General features: G+C 43.5%; 1 protein-coding gene across 6 annotated transcripts in view; it reads left to right on the top strand.

Moving 5' to 3' along the window:
- Smyd3 (SET and MYND domain containing 3) overlaps positions 1-22713 on the top strand; it is a 566094-nt gene that overhangs the window by 339806 nt on the left and 203575 nt on the right. The window contains exon 1 of one of the 6 annotated variants that reach the window (XM_030242841.1): positions 591-652. The exons of the other annotated variants lie outside the window; for them this stretch is intronic. The gene's annotated coding sequence lies outside the window, so the exon portion shown is untranslated. Of the gene's footprint in view, positions 1-590; positions 653-22713 lie in introns of those variants that run through there. 6 annotated transcript variants of the gene reach the window in all.

Genomic DNA, 22713 nt, shown 5'->3' with positions numbered 1-22713 from the left:
ATCTGTCAAATTTCTTCTTTTAATGAAGTGGCTGTAACGTTTTACCCTTCCTGTGGTGTTTGCTGTTGAAGTCTAGGAGGTCGTCTTCACCATCCTCCCTGTTTACGTGGTTTTACCTGGTTGATTTATTGGCCTAATTTGTTGTGTTTGTGTTCTTCTGGGACCTCATTAACTCTCCTTTGCAGCTTTAGCCAGAACCGTGAGCTCTTCATCGAACTGGTCCTGTGAAGGAAGGCTGGAAATTAGTCTGCATGCATTCTTTCCCCTTAATGACCCAGACTCTAGCCTCTCTACTGAACATGAGTCGGAGCCCGACTCATTAGTTCTTTAATTCCTAAAATGTCTGCTTGGTGTATATTGATATGGACTTAAGTTATTTCCTGTTAGTTGGCCTAAAAGTCATTTCAACTTTCTCTACGAAATAAATCCAAGGAACAATGGTGTTTTACAAAAAGAACTTCCTTTGATCTAGACAAATACACAGAGAACCAATTCAAATTAAGTCTGTGTCTAATTATGTATGCAAGTTTCAAGTTAGGAAAAAATGGGATATTATTTTGGGGACTGGTTTCCTGTCTTTAAAATAGAAACTCTGGACTAAACAAGTTTCAAGAGAACCTTACAGACGTCTCCAAGATAGCAGAGCTCAAGGGTAAGGTTCCCCCTGTCTCCTGGACGTACAAGGAGCCCACAGTGTTATGGGTAATCCTGGCCGTGTCTAATGGAGGGTGAGGTCAGGTTCGCTTTCACCTGGAGGTCCTGGAAATTCTTTGTGGGAATCATTCTGTCCTCCACCCTCTGCACGCAGGGTTTTGCCTCTGGCAGAGTTCTAACTTCAGTGTGCATGAGAAAGGAAAATACTTACCATAATGGCTTTGGGCAGCTGCCAGGGAAAAAAACTGGTACCTCCAACAATCACTTTCTATTATTCTTTACTGCTCATATGATACATTATTCATCATTCCCAAGTATGTTCATTATAAATGCTGTTTAATCACATTTTAAAGGTAAACAGCATTTATCAAATTATCATCCAGCGTCTTGCTCCAAGTCAGCCTTATTCTTCGCTACAAGTCTGTGCCCTGAGGGAGAACATGTGTGTTTATTATTATTATTTTTTTTTGTTCTGTCGTCTGTCCAAAGGTTGAGAGCTGCATGTGTGTCCCATTGAATTATTCCCCATGTTTCAGCCCATCCCCCGCCCTGATACGAAAGTAGCCGTCTTACTTTGCTAGTGTTGGTTCTGCATCAAGACAATTTAAACGTGGGTACTACTTCAGTTTTCTTCCTGGTCCTCATCGATTGTGTCATTGAAACCTTTGTTGTTGTTTAGACTGTGTAAGTATCTTAATTCACTTCGTGAATGCTGGTATTATTTATTTAACTGAATGATAACAGTGTAAGTGGGATCTTGTTAAAATGATGGCATTTTGTGAAGACTATCAAAAATTATTAAACCTTTTTATACCTATAGCCCATCTTTAATACTGAGGATAGTGGATAGAGCTGAGTAATCCACAGATTAAATAACTTAAATGTGTGGCTTCATGCATATGTTGGCATGTAATTATTTGTATATAGTTAAGGGTGTGAAGATCAAGCAGAGAGGTGCTCTGTGGTGCATCCCCTTAATCCCAGGGCTCCCAAGGCAAAGCTGAGTGAATCAGGACTACACAGTGAGACCTTGTCTCAAAACTAAATCCAAAACAAAAAGGTGTGAAAAATAGAAAGTTCCCTGCATGCTTTTGGAAATCATGTTCAGAAACTCGGGCTCTTAGGACGTTTCCTTTATTCCATCAAATATATTAATTAAGTGTCAAGAGAATAATCTCCGTTCAAAGAACTGGAAATAGCCTCCACAAAACCAAACACCCTTGGTCCAATAGACAAAATTCCAGGGAGAATATGCGGTCACGAGCTTGAGAGAGCAACTTTCAGTTTCCCGGAGTGGAGGTGGGGATGGGGGTGGGAGAGGCAAGCATGGAGTTAGTACAGGAAGGCTTTTAAGTACTGACTTAGTCTTGAAGATATAAAGGAAATTGTTTGCCAAAAGAGGGAGGAAAGGAGCTCTGGAAACAGCTTAAGGCATTTGTGAATGATATGATGTGTGTGTGTGTGTGTGTGTGTGTGTGTGTGTGTGTGTGTGTGTGTGTGTGTGTTCACTCTCACTCTCTTCTTGCAGGATAAGGAGGAGATATTTTTAACCTAAGATGCCATCCTAGATGGCTATTCCGGAGTTAGTTCATAGAGTTAAGTCCTTACTTATGGATAGATAATTGAGCACTGCCTACATGGACAAAGATTCAATTACTGTTGAATAGTCTTTTGATTTGAAACGTCTGTCAACTGAAGCCACGCATGTCTTGCTTCAGCTGAAGTTAGGAATTTACAGACTGAGATGAGGTTCCCTCTTTGAATTAAATTTAGTTTAACTGGTACATAAACACTTAGAACTAACATGTTTTGATATATTCGTCGTGTAATTCTTGATTCTGGTTAGTCCTATCTAGTTCCCCAAATGGTTTTTGTTTTGTTTTTTTTTTTAAACTCCTTATGTAGACCAGACGGGTCTTGCACTCGTAGAGATCCACCTGCCTCTGCTTCCACAGTGCAAGTGTTTAACATGTCTTTATGGCTAAAACTTTTTAAAAAGACGATGATGATGACGACGACGACAATGGTTATATGTATATGAGCACACTTTTAACCACTGAGCCATCTCTCCAGTCCATGGCTTAAGCTATTTTGCTTTGTTCTAGCACATTGTTTTCCATGGTCACACTCATGTATTGGCACATCAGGACTTCTGTCTGCCATTTTAGCAGTACCATGGAAAGTGCATGAATTCTCATGCCATTCTTAGTCAGGGACTGTTGTGTCTGTTTGTCACCCCACTCGCCGACTCTATGCCCATCTGTCTGAGACCTTGATTCGCACGGATTGAGGAGGGCCCACTGAGCCCCGTCTCTTGCATTGTATCTGTTTGTCACCCGCCAGCTCTATGCCCATCTGTCCGAGACTCTGATTTACACGGATTGAGGAGGGCCCACTGAGCCCCGTCCCTGGCAAGGGACCATGTTAACCGTGTGTTTCCAGCTTTAGTATGTATATGGCCGGAGTGAGCGGTGAGTGGTTTCTGAAGTGTGGCTTTATTGAGAAACCTATGGGTTTCCCCCACCTTGGCTTTTTTTCTTGTCTACAGTCATTACTTCTCCCCTCTCCTGAGCCATATTTACTAAAAGGAACCTCTTACAGATGCCCAGTGATGCTGGAGAAGGCGAGAAGTGCCTTGACTGATTTATACAAGGGTTAAATAAATGCACAGAAGTGGTGGGTTCCCACTCTCCCTCTCCCTGTGCTTGTGGCTTTATTAGAGGAAGACAAGCGGAGTCAGGCAGACATGCGAGCTCATCCTTACCTGTTGGCTGTCACAGGACTCACAATGAACTCTTTAAACTTTGGATCTTCCTTTTTCTCCACTGTAAAACAAAAGAAATCAGGCTTGTGGCGAATGTTGTGACATCGTCACCCTCAATGCTGCACGAGTTTCAGTAGCTGTTCCCACGACTCGTCTCATTCTAGGCTTATCAATGGTGATAAAAGCCCATTTAAATTGCTCAGACTTTTTTGTTTCTGATAAAAAAAAATCCTTATCGTCTAGCTCGAATGAGCTCTGACTCCTTCTGCATTCACCCTAACAGAGGCTGTAAATTCTCTGGTTCTCCTCCAAAATCAGAAATCATGGCTTTTGTGATGTGCCTTGCTACTCTGACTGAACAGCTCATGTGCTCTCCTTTGAGGACTCCTTGCCTAGAGAGTACAGTCATTGCTGGCTTATTTTATGGATGCTTAAGCACCACCAATGCAAGGCGTGCTTGCAGAAAGCACACGTCCACCCACACCCTTTTGTACTCTTTTTCCACATAAAAATTCAGCTCTGAACAAACAAGATAACCAGAAGTTTGCTATGGGAGATTAGAAAGATGTTGTGTGCATTTCAACATCCATGAAATTTTGTCTTCTGATCTTTCTTATTCCCCCCCCCCCAGCCCCCTCCCAAGCCACAGTGAGGGAAGAGAGAGGGGAACATCTGAGCTTTTCTCTTTGCAGGATTCTGAGTTGTTTGTTCCCACCTAGGCTTCTGTTTGTCTACCACGAGTTCTTCAACACCTGGACATCAAAGGTAGAAAAAGCCCAGCCATCTGTCTTGCACCTACTTGCCATTCATGTGATGTTTTATGTGATTTTCAAACAAAATTCTGGGCAGTGAATATTAAGATACATTAGAATCAATGGCGTGTAGCCTACAAAACTTTGGAGATCTAGAGACACTTAGAAACCCACAAAGGTGTGTTTTCAAAGTATTTAAATGGACAACCCCTCCTCTTGCAAATATCCCTTTTTATTTTATTTTATTTTATTTTTTAAATGAAAGAAAATTCCATTCCGTCATTGCGAAGAGTATATAGCTAGCTATTGATCTTCTGAAAGGAGAGGAGCCCCTAGGGGCCTGGCTGTACTACCTCACTTCCCCAACCCCACAGCCCTCCACCTGTTGTTGAGGAATGTGGGAGTTGCTACCTGTGGTGCTTGAGGAATATGGCTAGAAACTACTGCTCTAATCCAGTCACTAATCCACTAACTGTTACAGTCCCAAGCATTGGACCCAATGTGGCCAAACACTGATTATTGCTTTCTTTAGGTTCTAGATTTTTGCATTAACCTTGTAGATTTCTGCCAGGAAAAATAAAGTATTGGGCTGGAGAGAATGTTGGGATGTTTTATCCGAGAGAGGTGAAACAATGGATGAACCCCATTCCAATCTCAAGTGGGTGCACGTGTAAAGAGAAGATGAACAGCCTGAACCCTCCTGAATTCCATGTGGTCATGGGATGAAGGAGAGGTGACTGATGCTGGGGTGTCAATGCCAAAAGGCTATTGTTCTCAATCTCCCTTGTCTTTAACTCATTTGTTTGGAGAAAATTAAACCTACTTATTCACTAAATCTATTTTAATATTTGTATGTCGGTAATATTCTAGTTGTGTGTGTCGTGCAGTAAAGATTCCCAAAGAGCACCCCAAATGGTCAGAAAGCGTCTCTTTGTAGATGACACGACATGTTTGACAGTGGGTCGTAGGGTCCTAGAGCACACCTCTTTGAAGCATGAGCAACCTTCCGGTTTCCTTGTAGGATCTTCTAAGGTTAAGTGAATGGTTTCAGCTTAACAGAACCCAGGGGACATTGCATAGTCACAGATCATGTTGGACCTTCGCCATAACTTAGAAAGTGGTACTGGGTTAATGATATTTTGCCAAAGTTTGGATTCAACTACCCTTTCCTCCTTGTACCTCTTCTGATGAGGTAGCAAGATACTGAGAACTCCCAGGACTGGTGCAGGCCTCTGAATTACGATAAAAGCAGCATATGGAAAGAATGGACTTGCCTCCCTTCCTTCACACGTTGCCCGGTGATGTGGGAAGATTCTTCCTGCTTTAGTAGATTCTCTTTTTACCAATGGGTATCTCTGTCGCTTGTAAGTTTGTGCCCCCACTGAGCTGTCACAGGTCACTTCTACCTTTTTAATCTCAAAGGACATTCTTGCAAATTAACTGCTTGGTAGTATTTAGTGAAGCAATTACTTAATTGATACACCAGGTCTCTGACTTTATATCAGTATCAGTGTGAGGGATACAGGCATAGCAGTGATTTATGGTCACATGCCAGAGGCTGCCTCAGTTCATCCCAGATGAAGTACTTACTAATAAGCATTGCCTTTTTCCTCAGAGTCTATTGACTTGAACCTGAGACACCTCCCACAGATCATATTTTGAATGCTGGTTCCCTTGCTGGTGCTATTTTGAGGGACCTAGCTGATAGGTCACTAGCCACAGGAGTGCTGTGGGCATAGCTTGCTCACTGATTTGGGCCTCCTGTGCATCCTATTCTGCCATGATGCAAGCGGCCTCTAGAGTACACTCCCATAGCCATGGACTAAGTCTGTCCTCTAGGACAGACTCTAAAACTGTGAGCCAAAATTAACCTTCTGTCCTTTAAGTTTCTCCCACTGAGTGTTGTGGTCACGATGGAAAAATATATAGCATGGCTACTTTAACTTTGTGTGTTGGCTTTGGTAAATATCTGTTTTCTATTCTGAATTTTGTAGGCAGTATATGGGACTTAGTGGGCTTACATCTGAATACACACATTTACATCTGAATGAAGAGAGGAATAAATATCCGTCTACGTATGCATATCTATGAGAGTAAAGTACTGCAACCAACAAATAACTCAAGCAAGGAACCTGGGATTGCTGTTACCTTTTTCTATTTGTATTTCTTAGACTGTAAAGCCAGGCTAAAGCCTCTAGATTGCCCCTGTCTGTATTTTGTCCTTCACCTGTCCGTGCCTCTCCTTATGATGTCAAATACAGAACCTCAGAGGGAGACTTTTGGATTCCCATTTTTTTTTTTTTTAGAGAGAGAAAGTCTTGACTTTCTCTGTAAATAATAGATATTGATAATATTTTACTTTTCATCTATTTCTACCTAGTACAATATTCACAAAGGTATTTGCGTTTTAGCTTGTGAAGACAATCACAAACTTAAGCTAAGAGCCTTGATATTCTGGAGCAAAACCCCGCAGGCAGCATATTTAGGTCTGGAGTGAAAACCCTGCACATCCCTTGGTGAGAGCTGCAGGAGCCCTCCAGCTGCTGGTGGTGGCAAGCTGCCGGGAAAGGGGGATAGAATTATCGAACATTCTAGGAGTTCAGACCTGGATATGATTTGTCAATGTCAATGTCAAATGTCTTATTAACTTTTAAGGTCCCTTGTACTCGTGTGTACTCATGTAGGGAGTTGTCTTTTGAGGTGTAGGGGATCCTTGGTTTCGTAGGGATAGGAACTTCTGCTTCAGCCAGGCACTTGCTTTATCTTATGCATTGTCCTCTTTCCATGAAAGACTTCACCTGACAGGAAAGTTCCACTCAGTCCTAGGAGGCTGGGTAGTGTCCCGCTGAGCATCCTGGGAGAGTGGATTCAGTTCCAGGTGTATTTTCCCTCCCTTGAATTTATTGTGCTTTTGCAGACTCTTTGTTCTCTTTCTAAATGTGTTATAAAACCAAAAGCTATAGATAGTAGACAAATTTCAGTATATTGAAATAATTCTAAAAAAAGATTGCGTAATAAGCCCCGTGACATCACAGCCTTCTGGGACATCACAGTCTTCGAGCCTTCGAGTGTTGACCTCTTCCCTCTGTGAGCTGAAAATGTAACGGAAAATAGCCCAGTAGAAAAGTAGACTGCGGGAGGGTATGTTGTCTCTGTCAGACAAAAACACAGCTCACATTTCCCCCAAATGATTCAAATCTAGAGCTGTGCACGAAGGTCGAAGACAGACTAGTGTGATCACCAGAAACCAACAGAGCAGGAGCCCGCTACAGTTTTTGGGTCTGAAACCCAAGTAGAGGATCAGGCGCTGGACTAGTGGGAGCTGAGACAGGGGAGGATAGGACCTGTGATCTCGGAGCCATGGAGCCACTTGAACAGTAGAAATGGAAACAATCTGAGTGGGCAAGAAATACCCGAGGCCACATACCGGAGCTCCCAGACACAGAAGCCATGTTATGTTGTCCTGAGGGTCAGCCTCCAAGGAACCAGGCAACAGGATCTGGAAGTCCATTTATAACAAATGTACAGAAGAACAAAGCTCTACTGAATTCTGAAGTTTTACTGGTGGGCTCGGTAAAGGACAAAAGGCTTGGTAGTAAACTGTGCCAGAGAAACAAGTATTATTCAGAAAAGGTAAATTGGGGGGGGGGGAGACAGACAGATAGACAGACAGACAGACAGACACACACACAGACACGACAGAAAAACAAACAAACAAACAAAAACAAACAAAAAAAAACTGGGCTGGTGGCGCAAGCCTTTAATCCCAGCACTCGGGAGGCAGACACAGGCGGATCTCTGAGTTTGAGGCCAGTCTGGTCTACAAAGTAAGTTCCAGGACAGCCAGGGCTACACAGAGAAACCCTGTCTCGAAAAACCAAAACAGACAGACAGACAAACAAAACAAACAAACAAACAAAACCCAGAGACATGACAGAAACAGAGAGAGAAAGATTATTTCTCCAGCTGCAGATGTAAATGCTCTTTGACTCAGCAGTTATGCATAGATGAATATTTCCTATAGTCATTTATCAAATACACAATGTGGCAGATGTATGTGGTATCAACCACACCTTACTTTGCAATAGGAAAAGCGCTGAGATAGTATCTGAAAGTCCATCAGTACTCAAGCTGTCGTAACCGCTTCTGGGAACTGTATGACACTGTGCAAAGTTGACACTAAGCTGCTTTGATAAGAGTGCAGACATTCACATGTGCCACATTACCATGGTTACTTGTGTAAAAGGAAAGGGAAGAACACCTAAGTGTGTTTTCTTGTCAATGCAGGATGTAAAAAAAACCACAAGAAAAGTAATATTGTCTCTGGATATAGAAACCACTAAAAAACGATCCTCCTTTTTTTCTCCTTCTTTTTTTTTTCCTTCTTTCCCCTTTTCCTTTCTTTTTTTGCTTTGTTTCCTGTGGCCAGGTTTCTCACTGTGGCCCCAGCTCTCCTGGAACTTGCTTGGTAGACCAGGCTGCCCTGGAACTCAGAGATCTCTACCCCTCGAGTGCTGGGATCAAAAGTGTGCGCAGCCATGCCTGGCTCATCCTTTTCATTCTTATTTGAGAAGTAAAGGAAACCTGGCCCCCGTTTGTATCCAGCCTTGTGTAGCTTTACACTGAAACCTCTAATTGAGATGCTTCTTGGATAATGCTTTCTCGAAAGAAATCGGCAAGGCTGTTTGCAGAGCCAGCATAGTGCGATGGCCCAGGTGGCTTCAACGTGCAAGCTGTGACCCATCTGCCCATGCCCCCGCCCCCCCAACCCCATGTTCATCTCCATCCTGCCTCTTGAATCTCTGTGTTCCCCAACCTTCTGGAAACCAGTAATGCTGCGTATTCGTAGATACAGTTCCACTGCAGGCCCAGCTAACACAGTTGTGCGTACCTAGGGGCCTGATGGAGCAGAATGCTTGTCTCTGCTTACAATGCACACTCCCCTTAGCTGTTCATGCTGTCTCTTGAATATTTATTTTTATATAGAGCAAGTTGTATATCATCAATAAGCAAACATTTGGACAATCTGAAGAGCAAAGTACAGGAACAAATGTGCACTCCTCAAATCTGTCTCCTCTGTCTTTCTTTCCTCTTCTGGGCAAGATTTGCCAGAAGTGGAAGAAACTGAATGTGGATGTTGCACACAATTTTCAATTAAAATTGCTTGCAGTAGGAAAGTAGGCAAAGAAAGTAGATGGGGGGTGGGGGGATAGGCAGCCATAGTTGAGGTCCCCACACATGCCAGATCCCATGAACAGCAGCAAACAGGCTCCCGCAGAGAAATGGAAACACTGTTGTCCTGTGACAAGAGGTTCCAATTAATGTGACTCACATGCATCTGTCTTTCAGTAGCTCACCTCAGGAAGCAACAACCTGTCCTGCTGCAGGAGTCGGCAAAAGGCTCATTTAGTGAGTGCACCAGGAGGCAATCTGGGACCTGTGCTGAGTGGTCAGGACCCTTTTCCTTTCCATTTACCTCAGGTCAGGAGTAGCAGCTGACAGGGAGATGTGGCTGTCAGGCTTCTGAGGAGGAGGCCCTTCTGAAAGTGTATGCTCCTCAGAAGCAAAGGTATAGAAGAGATCAACATGGCATCAACATGGCCAGATCTGGGTCACTAAAACAAAAGTATATTTACCCTGTTAACATCAGAGTGAGGACTTTTGTATCCTACTGCAGAATTGATGAGCTTAAACAGGACCATCTGTCAATTATGTATACTGGACAGTGACCTGGTAGTCAGAGAGGTTCAAGATTTATTCTTGAAGCTAGCTATTACATGATTCATCGTGTATTTATGTTGGGGGGAATGGAAGGGGGGAGGAGAGAGAGAGAGAGAGAGAGAGAGAGAGAGAGAGATAGGTTGTTATGCATGTCTCTGTGTGTACAGAGAACAGAGAAGGGAGTCCTTGCCTTAATCTTTTGAGACAGTGTTTCTCACTGAACTTGAAGCTCGACTGGCAGCCAATAAGCTTCAAAAATTCCTCAGTCTCTGCTCCCAACAATACTAAAGTTAAAGCTATGCCCGTGGCCACATCCAAGGTGCCAGGAACCCAAACTCTGATTTCCATGCCTGTGCCCAAGTGCTCTTGCCTTATGGGCCGTCCCCTCAGCCACCTACACACATTTGATGAGGAACACTGGTGGGACCCAAATTACACGGCTCTGTCATGGGAAGTATGGTTTGATTCTCTTTCTAAGTCTAGATTTCCAGAAAAGCCCCAGGCATCAAGGACTTCTATGATCAAGTCCTTCTTGTGAAGCTAGAGTCCCATTTGGTCCAACAGTAAAGCTCCGTGGGAACACAGCCAGGCTGTTCACACCTTCTTAAAGGGGAGGTCTTGACGAGTGCCTGCTATTCTGTTACTGCCACAGACTGACTGTGAGAGGCAGTTTTCCATATATTTAATACCTGCTTAAATATCATTCAGTTTCATGTATCGCTTAATCACTGCCGTGATCTTCTGAGATGTGTAGTTTTAATTTCCGTGAGTGGGAATATGGTTCTTTTGAGGGCCACACAGACTCCCATGTGGTTATGAGATATAATGGAGGAAACACTCTGGACCTTTCATCTGCTTTTCTAAAAAGGTCACGTCTTTGTCTTGGTTTTTAAATGTCACTCTAGGGATGAAATACAGGCTGTCACACATGCTAAGCAGAGCCTCACACATGCTCTCTACACACTCTGCTCCTCGGCTACATCTCTAGTCCTGGTGGCAACGTTGTGCAAGACTGTGATGTAGTACCACAGTCAGAACCTTGGCATTGATGGAGCATGTCCATCTCCGGGGGGTCTCTCATGTGGCTCTCATACAGCGGCGCCCAGTTTCCCACCACACCACTCTCTCCTTAGTTTTGAAAACTCCGGATCCATTCCAAACTATGGAAAACACTTCACCCCCCACCCCTTTGTCTTTTCTAGAATGGCCTATAAATAAAAGAAAACAAAGCATGTAATAGTTTAGCATGGACTTTCACCTTTAGCAAAATTCTGTGGAGGTTTATGCCAGCTCTTGCATTGGTTCAGTCTATTCTGTTTGTTGCTAAGGAGTAGTCCCTGGTTTGGATGGACCATAGCTTATAGCTTCCTCCACTGAAGTGCACTTGGGTTGCTTCTGTCAGGTCCCAGAGAAACCTGGGACAAGTCTCCCTCAGTACCCGAGGCTCCTGATGGCACTTCTCACCCTGCCCCCTACCCCCTCCCCCACACCTCTCCAGCCCCTCCCCCAGCTTCTGATTCCTACAGTTTGGCCACATGCTCTGTGCTCACTCCTGGTCCTCAGCTCCTCTCTTTGCCTACTTGCCCTCTCTTGTGTCTTCTTCTCCTCTCTGCTCATGGCCTCGTGCAGTCAGGACCCTTCCAGATGCCTCTGGCTGTGCTCCCCCACACATTTACGATAAAACCTTTCTCCTTCACCACCTCTAGGAGCGATCATGTCCTCATTCCCAGTCAGCTCCCAGTTTTTGCCTCTTGAATATGAAATTTCTAAACACCTTTTAAGAGGTTCTATCGGAGCGTAAGTCTTCTGTTTTTCTGGTGTACATGTTCAGGACTTGGAGGACTGTAGGGCAGTTGCATATTTAGTGTGTGTTGGGGTTTGTCCTTTGTTCCTGCATTGGGAGCTTGGTCCCTAGTGTGGGAGTTGATGCAACATTGAAGGTGTGTGTCCTAGCAGGAGACCTTGGGTCAGTAGTGTAAGTTATCAGAAGGGATGGTGAGATTCCAGCCTCTGTGACTTTTTGAGATACCTGTGACCTTCTTCCTCTACCATCCCAGCTGTTGATAATCCACCCTGGGATGATGATACAGCCGGGGAGGGAGGTGTCCTTCACTTCAACTCATGCCTCGCTGTGAGCTACATCATGCTCTTTTCTTCAGAAAAGAAAATGTTCTCGTTATTACAAGGAAATAGCTGGAGCAAACTGAGGGCATGCGGCTTGGATTGACCCGATGAAGTGTCTTATTATCTTTATTGTTCTGAATTATAAGTGAGAAAGCAAAAGCCCACAGTAGTCACCTTGCTGAAAGGTGAGCTAGCTAGTAAATTGTAAAACTTAAGACTTGATCTGAGTTCTGTCTGACCCTCTGACTTTGCTTGTACCCTGTCCCTATTACAGGACTGTGCTGTATAATGTTTTCTTATGATCTTATTAAAATCACTAAAACTGAGGAGGTGAATTTGTGGACATAGGTTTTGTTTTGAATTTTTACTCAAAAGTTGAATGCCAGGGCAGAGATGCCAGACTCCACGATCATAAGATTCCCAATAGTTTTAATGCATAAGCAAGAAAAGGAGCCTTATGATCTCGTGTGTGGGAGAGGCGATTGGCAGGAACTGTTTGCTCAAGGAAGCAAGGATCTTGGTCTGAGCTCTCCATCTTTTTGATGCCCACCTGCCTTTCTTTCTGCATGGACATCCACCAGGGCTGGTGCACAGCCTAATGACTGCCAGCTCTCAGGAAGGCAGGTGCTCTCAGTCACTGCTGAGGGTGGGAGACAGGTGGGGATGTGGTGGGATGGAATGCATAGGGTGTTCCCAGGATGGGCTGATGTGGGAGTTGTCCTAGGTGCCCATGATCTGAGTTGGGAGCTGCCCTGGTGCTGCTGGTGTTTGTTTGTGTTTGTGAGATGTGCCATATTGGAATTGCAGCCTCCACTTGTAATCTAAAGGGCTGCTTCTGGGTGACATCTTGACAGGAAGCTATCATGTGGGAGAAGAGGGCTCACTCTCTGACCAGCATTTAATCATTAATACTTCATGCCTGGTCAGTAGAATCTGCCTGGACATTTGTATGGAACCACTGACTTTGTATTTATTTCTCTCATCCCCCTACCCCCACCCCCACCCCCACCGAATAAAAGGAAAAGACTAGTATTTAGCAGTTTGAGAAAATTCCAGCCAACAAATTTCACATTACGGTGGCAAGATTCAGTGTAACTTTAGAGCGGTGGGATTTGTGCTACTGCAGGAAGTATCCCTTCTGTTTCAGAGATTTTAAACAAAGGCAGGTGGTTACCACTCACTCTGATTTCTGCAGCCTAAATATTGCTTCTGAATTAAAGTGGTTGGTTTCAGTTTAGTCTCTACAGACTGAAATGAAGCTAAGGATAAAAACAGCCCAGTTTTGTGTTTAGGGCTGCAAAGACTTGAATTCAGCTTCATCTGCCATGTAACTAACCTGAAGTAATGGTCCCTTCCAAAGGTCAGTGCTGTTTATATGGTAATAATGGATTTTCCCCCCATTAACATTTAATTCCATTTCTGATCCCAATATTTATTAAACATACAAAGATTCCGGAAGTTGCTCAGTCTAAGCTGGTGCTTTTCCTTTTGATTGATAGATAATAATTAGGTAATAATTGTTCACTGCATTTTGTTACGAGGATGATCATGTAGGTGATGTCTCTGTGATTTCCTGTGGGGACTCTATTACAGAGCTGACAGACACTGTTAGACACATAGATAAGAAAGCCTGGTCTCCGACCCTCGTTATCTAACAATGAGTTCCGTGTACAGCAGGTAAGCCCACATTCAGTTTTACCTGGGAAGCAGAAACTTCTCACCAGTGATTTTCAGGTAATGTTCCCAGGATGCAGCCCACCTCCTGCCGGCACCCATACAGGCACAAGCCCGCCTGCTTCTGTTACAGTGTATCATTTCTTCTGTTACAGTGTGTCACTTCTGTTGCAGTGTATCACTTCTGCTTCTGTCACAGTGTATCACTTCTGCTTCTGTCACAGTGTATCACTTCTGCTTCTGTTACAGTGTGTCACTTCTGCTTCTGTTACAGTGTATCACTTCTCTTCTGTTACAGTGTATCACTTCTGCTTCTGTTACAGTGTATCACTTCTGCTTCTGTCACAGTGTATCACTTCTGCTTCTGTTACAGTGTGTCACTTCTTCTGTTACAGTGTATCACTTCTCTTCTGTTACAGTGTATCACTTCTTCTGTCACAGTGTATCACTTCTGCTTCTGTTACAGTGTGTCACTCTGCTTCTGTTACAGTGTATCACTTCTGCTTCTGTCACAGTGTATCACTTCTGCTTCTGTTACAGTGTATCACTTCTGCTTCTGTTACAGTGTATCACTTCTCTTCTGTTACAGTGTATCACTTCTGCTTCTGTTACAGTGTATCACTTCTGCTTCTGTTACAGTGTGTCACTCTGCTTCTGTCACAGTGTATCACTTCTGCTTCTGTTACAGTGTGTCACTCTGCTTCTGTTACAGTGTGTCACTCTGCTTCTGTTACAGTGTATCACTTCTGCTTCTGTTACAGTGTATCACTTCTGCTTCTGTCACAGTGTATCACTTCTGCTTCTGTTACAGTGTGTCACTCTGCTTCTGTCACAGTGTATCACTTCTGCTTCTGTTACAGTGTGTCACTCTGCTTCTGTTACAGTGTATCATTTCTGCTTCTGTTACAGTGTGTCACTTCTGCTTCTGTTACAGTGTATCACTTCTGCTTCTGTTACAGTGTGTCACTTCTGCTTCTGTTACAGTGTATCATTTCTGCTTCTGTTACAGTGTGTCACTTCTGCTTCTGTTACAGTGTATCACTTCTGCTTCTGTTACAGTGTATCACTTCTGCTTCTGTTACAGTGTATCACTTCTGCTTCTGTTACAGTGTGTCACTCTGCTTCTGTTACAGTGTGTCACTCTGCTTCTGTCACAGTGTATCACTTCTGCTTCTGTTACAGTGTGTCACTCTGCTTCTGTTACAGTGTATCACTTCTGCTTCTGTTACAGTGTATCACTTCTGCTTCTGTTACAGTGTATCACTTCTGCTTCTGTTACAGTGTATCACTTCTGCTTCTGTTACAGTGTGTCACTCTGCTTCTGTTACAGTGTATCATTTCTGCTTCTGTTACAGTGTGTCACTTCTGCTTCTGTTACAGTGTATCATTTCTGCTTCTGTTACAGTGTGTCACTCTGCTTCTGTTACAGTGTATCACTTCTGCTTCTGTTACAGTGTATCACTTCTGCTTCTGTTACAGTGTATCACTTCTGCTTCTGTTACAGTGTGTCACTTCTGCTTCTGTTACAGTGTATCACTCTGCTTCTGTTTCAGTGTGTCACTTCTGCTTCTGTTACAGTGTGTCACTTCTGCTTCTGTCACAGTATATCACTTCTGCTTCTGTTACAGTGTATCACTTCTGCTTGGGATTTCACATTGTCTGCTTTATGCCACATTATTCGATGACACATTTCTACTCACAACCACACAAAATAAATAAAATTGAAAGCTGTAGTCAAGATGCTTGATACAGGTTTTAAAGACCAGGTCATTATTGATACATAGTAAATAAATGATAATTTGTGTGCGGGTATGAATTTGTAACCTGTAATACAGGCCTGTTGATCGTGGGGCTTTGTAGAAGCTTTTCTGTGTGGTTCCTTTTAGATTTTAGAAGTAAGCTAGCCACCGAGAATATGAAGGTGGAGATTGGAGCAGTGGCTGGAGTCCACATATGTGGAGAAGGATTAGATCTTATCGCTAGCAGAGGTCGAAGATGTACCTAAAAAAAACCTAAAACACAACCTAGCCTGTCAGTTCCCCGAGAAAAGAAGAAAAACTATGTATTTTTTTTTTTAGTTGTATGTTTTGGGGCTCTGTGGCCAAAGTGTGTTTCTTTATATACATAGAGTGTGTGTATAATTATGAGACATGATTTAAGTGACAGAGTCTAAGAGTTCTTTATGTGGAGACCAGGGGAGGGCAAGAGAAAGGACTGTGCTTTCTTTCTTTTTTTGGCAAAGCAAGTCATTCTTTTTAAGAGATGGCTCCCTGCAGAGCTCCTGAGACATTTGCAAACAGCTCCCGAAGTTATTACAAATTCCATGGCTTCCTGTCAACAGCATCACTATGTCTCTTTCAGGTTTAATCGTAAATCCACTCAGATGACAAGGGGAGCTTCTGCTCTCCGCCACTGTTGAGATGAGGCCTGGGCCCCAATCTCAGGATTCGCTGAGTCTTTGAAAATGATTTCTGTGGTAGCATTGATGTTCAGGTCATGCAGCCAGCGTCTCCTGGGTAACAGGCTCTTTGACCTAACACAATTCTCTCTGTGATTCAGTTAATTTGGAGACCAGGGCCCTCGCCATCCCTGGTTCCTGATTTTTATTTGCAGAGAGACATTATACATCCTTATATTCAACACACCTTTAAAGGGAGGGAATGGAGCCTTTTGAACGAACATGTTCATGTTTATAGTGATCTATTTCTTTCCTACTGTCCCCTGGGTGAGATTTGTCACCAGTTCCTTTCCAGATGTTGTTAAAAACATCTTCCTTTCTGTTGAGATTATACTGAATTTTCTCTTTTTCTGGAAACAGTTGGTTTGCATTATGTTGTGTAACTCTGACAGTATTCTAGAATAATTCCTCTATTCTGCCTTCCATGTCGTCTTATGACAAAAAGCAGAATCTTTTGTGGCTGAAAAATAGCTGGCTAAAATAGTTGTTATAAGTTTGAAATCTCTATTTCCTTATTTTTTCTCCTCCCACGTGATAGTGATAGTATTTTCAGAGTAGTAAGTTCATCATTATTCCTTCATTTTTACTGGATGGCCAATATCTGCCAACTGCAGACTTGTCTCTGAAACAGTAGATAGCAGTACTAAATGCATGCTAAGCACTGGCAATGGTGTGGTGTCTGTGTGTGTGTGTATGTTTTTACATTATCCATAAGGTGATCTGAAGGAGGGGGTCTGAAGTTAAATAACTTACCCAACATGAAGAGCTAGGATGTAGAGAGGCATATCTACCTTCTGTAGTGTTTGCCTGCCTGCCTGCCTCCCTCCCTCCCTCCCTCCCTCCCTCCCTCCCTCCCTCCCTCCCTCCCTCCCTTCCTGCCTCCTGCCTTTCTCCTTGTACCACAGTTGAAAGCCATGGCTTCACTTTTGAAAGGAGTCCAACCCCAGAAGTTGAACAATTCATTCTCAGCATCATCTTTAAGAAAGACGAACAGAAAAGAACAAACTATACAGCTTTGTTCCTTGGCAATCCTAAAGTAGTAATGACTTAGGAAAATGGCATAGAATGACACATTTCTGGAGACACTGTGGAGGGGAGTGACAGCAACTCAGGTCATTTCCAGACAGCCAGTGCTCTCTCTTCAGAGCTTTGAATTTTCATCCTAGCAACAAGGTTCTGATTCAGTGGAGAGAGCTTGCTATGCTAATGTTCTGTTGCCCAGTCACTGATTTTAAATGACTGTAGTCATGCAGAGACCCGCAAAGCAATTCCCCAGGGCCAGGGCTCCTACTTCTTCCATAGTTTTCAATCATCTCAGCTGTTCTTATTCTCCAAGGAGCCTGAAGCCAGTCAGGAGCAAGGTCTTCTTGAGTCCGACGGAGAGGGGCCTGAGGGGAGCTAAGAGAATGTGTCAGTGGAAAAACACAGTGAGTGGTATGTGTCATGACTGCCTCATTCTTTCTAGGTACTGTCCTTAGGAGAAAGGGCAGTGACAGATTTTCTCAGACTTAACATGTAGATGAGAAATTTTGGGGTTCTGATCAATAGTGCAGCTGTTTCTTATTGTGAGGGTATCATGGGAGGGGTCAGTCTCCAATCCCTCTTTTCAGGGGTCCACTATCATAATTTGGCATGTCTATGGCCATCTTCCACACACACATGGAGAATATTTCTACCTACTTACTACTTACAACTTAAAATTGTTTGACTCCAACATTATTCAAGACTCACGTGGTCAAATTCATGCCTCGAATAGCCCTGGATTTGATTCCCAGCAGCATATAAACTGGACATGGTGGTACATCCTTACGGTCCCAGGACTCAGAAGATGGAGGCAAAGGGAACCCAAGGTCATGAACATGTTCTGCTATATAAATTCAGAGATTCTGTCATTTTTTTTTTTAAAAAATAGTTTCAATGTCATGTCTTCATGCTAATAAATACTGAGTGCTCTGTTTTTTAAAATGTTCACATGAATAGTATAGGAGTCGTGTTGCTCGACCATAATAGCTAATTAACTCAACTCTTATTTGTCAGGCATTGTGCTATTTTTTTAAAATATAAACTCTTTATATACAGATAAGAAACTAAGGTTCAAGGACGTCACTGTGTAGGGTGACACCATTGGTATGTTGAACAATCAAGGATGTTTGTTCCAAGATGCCTGTCTCCTGAACCCATGTTCTGACCCTTTCACCATGCACTGATTCATGTAACTAGTTCCCCACAGAGAGCCATTATCCTCTCATTTCTCACAGCAACAAATACTTCTAGAATGAGCACCTTTGTGCACAGATGCTTAGGAAAGCGTGCCTGTGATACATGCATTCTAATGCTTAAGAGCCAACCAGATTTTATGATGTTTTTTAGCCCACATTGACCTGTGCAAAGAGGTCAGGTTCGTTCTGTGGAGGAGCTGGCGCTGTGCACTCAGTAGCTATCACCTTGATAATGGCGATGGGTTTCCTGTCATGTAATTAGACTCATACTTGTTTTTAAAAGACCCAGAATCTCTGCTCTTAGTGTTCTTGGTGCCAGAATCTATGTTTTAACTCCCAGCGTCCTTTAAGTCCAAGAGGATCTCTGATTGTTTAATAATTTGGACGACCTCTTGGGAGTCAAGCCTGTGAAGAGGTCACAGAACAGTGGCCACAAAATAAAAACCTTACAAAGGGGATATTGACGCCTCATTCTCAGTCACAGCGAAAGGACTGTTTCAATTTTCCATTTTCCATTTCAATGGGTTTTAATACGCTGAAAAATAAATTAAAAAAATACACAAACAAAAACTTGATGTGGGATATTTGCCTATATCACTCAGAAAGCAATAGCATCATAAAACCAGGGTGGCTTTTCATCAATGGAATGATTAATTACTACACCAGACTGCAGGGACGGGGATCAATAATATAGCGATGGGTAAATGAATGTCACGCACTCCACAAAAGCATCTCCTGGTAGGCCCCACTTCTGCTTTCCTCAGAGCTGCATGGCAGGCCTGTGCGCGGGGCCGATGGCTTGGTTGGTCTGGTGGGTAATTTTCTGGATGTAGGAATCTAAGCCCATGAACTCTCTGGTGAGTGCTGTTCAGTCTTCCACTGCTCACCCAGATGCTGCCTTGAGACGGCCTCCGTGGACAGTAGAGGACCAGGATTCAGACTGTGCCGTCCGCACCACAGAAGACCGAATGGATCCTTACTTAGTTACCATGGTTTCTTGGGCTCGCACCCAGAACCTCACACATGCCGTCCTGCAGACCTGTAGCCCCGAGTCTCAGGATCTTTAACATGTCCGAGCTCTGGTTTGCACCAACACACAAAAGCATCCTGGAGTTCTGTACCCATGCACAGTTGCAGAGTTCCTCTCTGTTTCCTGAAGATGCAGATGCAGGGTTTGCCCTGAGGTAGACGGAGGCGCAGTAGCAGGAGCTTCCAGCTGTGGCTGATGAGCTCGCATAGTTTCCTCAGGTTAATGGGTCTCTTTCTGCTGTCGGCATCCAGAGTTGCCACATGTTATGCTCACAAGTAAATGCTGTTCTCTTTAGCTTTCATTTTGGCCATTAAGTTGGCATTTACCTTCATAAACCGGCAAAGACCCGTGCTGGGGATGCTCCGTAAGTGCCGTCAAGGACTTGCTTGAGACCTTAGCCTTGGTGAAGAGGGGCCTTGGGAGCCTGTCTGAGGCTGTCAAGCCTTGTAAAGGTTACTGAAGCTTTTGTTTCTTTCCCCATCGAAGGGAACAGCTCCTGAGTGCCGATGACATAGTTCACCAGCGAAGCACTTTCCCGTGAGGCAAGGGACTGGGTTCAATTCCCAGTGCAACAAACAAAGAAAAATAAAAACAAAACCAGAAAACTCCAAAAGCAAAAAGAAAGCCCAAATCAACTGCTGGGCATGGTAGTCTGTGTTTATAACCTCGGCGCTGGGAATCCGTGCATCTGGGAAACAGAAGCTAGGAAGTCAGTTACTCAAGGCCAGCCTGGGCTAGATCACAAGTTTAAAGCTAACCTAGGCTACATGAGACCCTGTCTTTGAAACACACACACACACACACACACACACACACACACACACACACACAAAGACAAATAAACAAAAATAACAGTTCTTTAAGTGTAAAATACAACCCACAGCGTAAATGGTTTTTAGTGGATGGGGATGGGACAACGATTAGGTCTGTGAGCTTTATAAAGCAGCTGTCTGATTTGTTTCCTTGTCTATAAAGTGGGGCCGATTAGAAGAGCCTCTTTGTCGAAGGTTGTCATTGGATCATGTGAGTTATCACGCACAGCATTTAGAATGCCATCCCGTACATTTGAAGCCCTTAATAACTCTTAAAATATTAGCCGCTGTTGTGTTAAGGCTACATTCATTATTAGCATTTTATATTTTCAACAGACTCCTTTCTTGTAGTGAGTGGGGAAGAAGACTAACACGTTTGAAATGGAGGCTTTAACATTGTGAACACCAAGCCAGGTTTAGTGCTTGTGGAATGGGAGATGGAAATGACCAAATATGTCAACTTTGGAAACCTAAGGACTGGAGGACTCCAGGTCTTTAAGTCTCCACAGCTCATTAGAGACCACTAGAGGTCTCTGAGTGAGCTTCCCAGCTTCTCCTTGAAAACTGTACGAATTAAGGATGCTGTTTTGCCTCTGGTCATTTTTGAAAGCCATAGCACAGAAGAAGGGGGGGGGGACCCGTTTGCTGTCAGCCCATAGGTCTATCTTACTGTGTGTATTCTGCTCTGGGCTGCATGCCTGTGCCACAGTGGTCAAAGTACACGTCCCACCTGTCAGAAGGGCAGGATTATGTTCAGATGGAGCTAGGGCAAAGATGTTATGAGATACAGCTCTGATTGGGTAGATGGGATCCGACAATCCCTTGGTTTTAAGAATTGAGTATTTTGAAAATGACAGTAAACTATTCTGGCAGGCCAATAACAATCCTATAAGCACCAAGATACACGTTGTGTGTCGAGAGAAAAATGCTTTGAAATCCCCTTTCTTTTAATATATCTGATACAGCTTGTGAAATTTTTCTCATGTTGCTTCGCCGTATTTCTAAGATCTCAATTTCAAGAAAGCAAAGCTTTTATTTTCAATACTGCCTTGTATTATTGTAAAATATTTATCTTACTTGTGTATACTTGCGCTTATTTTAAAATTTTATTTAACCTGATATGGTCTTGAAGAGAATTGGACAGAATTCTCCATTGATTTTCTTTGTCACTGGCATTTAGCACCATACCTAGACCAGCTGGATCGGCGCACTTGGCAACGTGACAGACACAGGTAGATCAGAGGACACCCTTGATTGAGAACCCAACCAAGAAACTTCACCATGGAAAGAGTAGTGGCAGCATTTCTCATTTGACTTTCTGACTCCGCATATATTATAGAAGGCTGTGTTGCCAATAAATTTGCAAATCGAACCTCAGATTTAAAAGAGAAGACTGTCATTACCTCAGAGACATTTCTCTTTTTAGCCTGTCTCTTGTCTGTCTGTCTTCTTCAGAAGTGGATGGAGTGAGTGGCTGACAAGCAGGTGCGCAGTCTTGAGCCGGCACCGTTAGCCTTGGAGACTGGGTTGTGCCATGTAAGGCATACGGAGCATGCCTGGTGCATGCTGGCAGATCACACAACTGCACTCAGTCACTTCAGTAAAACACATCCTCAGACACTGTCAGAATACAAGACCATCTCAGCTGAAAGTGGTGCAGTAGTTCAGGAGGTAGAGATGCTTGCTGCCAAGCCCGACAACCTGAGTTCAGTCCCCAGGACCCAGGTGCTGGAAGGAGTGGTCAGTTCCTGCAAGTAGTCATCTGACCTCTACACACACACTATCAGTATAGCACACAAACTACACACACACACAAACTACACACTCATACACACGCACACATGTACACACACAGATACACACACACACATGCACACACACACATACAGATACACACACATGCACACACACACATACAGATACACACACAGATACACACACACAGATACACACACAGATACACACACACAGATATACACACATGCACACACACACAGATATACACACATGCACACACACGCAGATGCACACAGATGCACACACACGCACACACACACATACAGATACACACACACAGATACACACACAGATACACACACACAGATACACACACAGATACACACACATGCACACACACACAGATACACACACAGATGTACACACACAGATACACACACACAGATACACACACATGCACACACACAGATACACACAGATACACACACACACACACACACACACACACAGATACACACACATGCATATACTATGCACAGGCACACACGTGCCCCAGACCACACATTCATGTGCAAGTAAATAATAAATATCAAAATGAATCATCCCAACTGGAGAGGTTCTGCAGATGGTAATTGAGACACCCAGGGAAAAACAGTGAAGCTTGACTGCAGTGGAATTGCTGCAGGGAACTCAGGTTCTCTATATCCATAAAATAAAAGTGTTTATTATAAAAAATAAAAACTGGGCTGGAGAGATGGCTCAGCAGTT

Source organism: Mus musculus, chromosome 1 (assembly GCF_000001635.26).
Source record: "Mus musculus strain C57BL/6J chromosome 1, GRCm38.p6 C57BL/6J".
In the NCBI taxonomy this organism is placed as follows: domain Eukaryota; kingdom Metazoa; phylum Chordata; class Mammalia; order Rodentia; family Muridae; genus Mus; species Mus musculus.
Note: the sequence above shows the minus strand (reverse complement) of the source record. Positions and strands in the feature narration are given on the sequence as shown.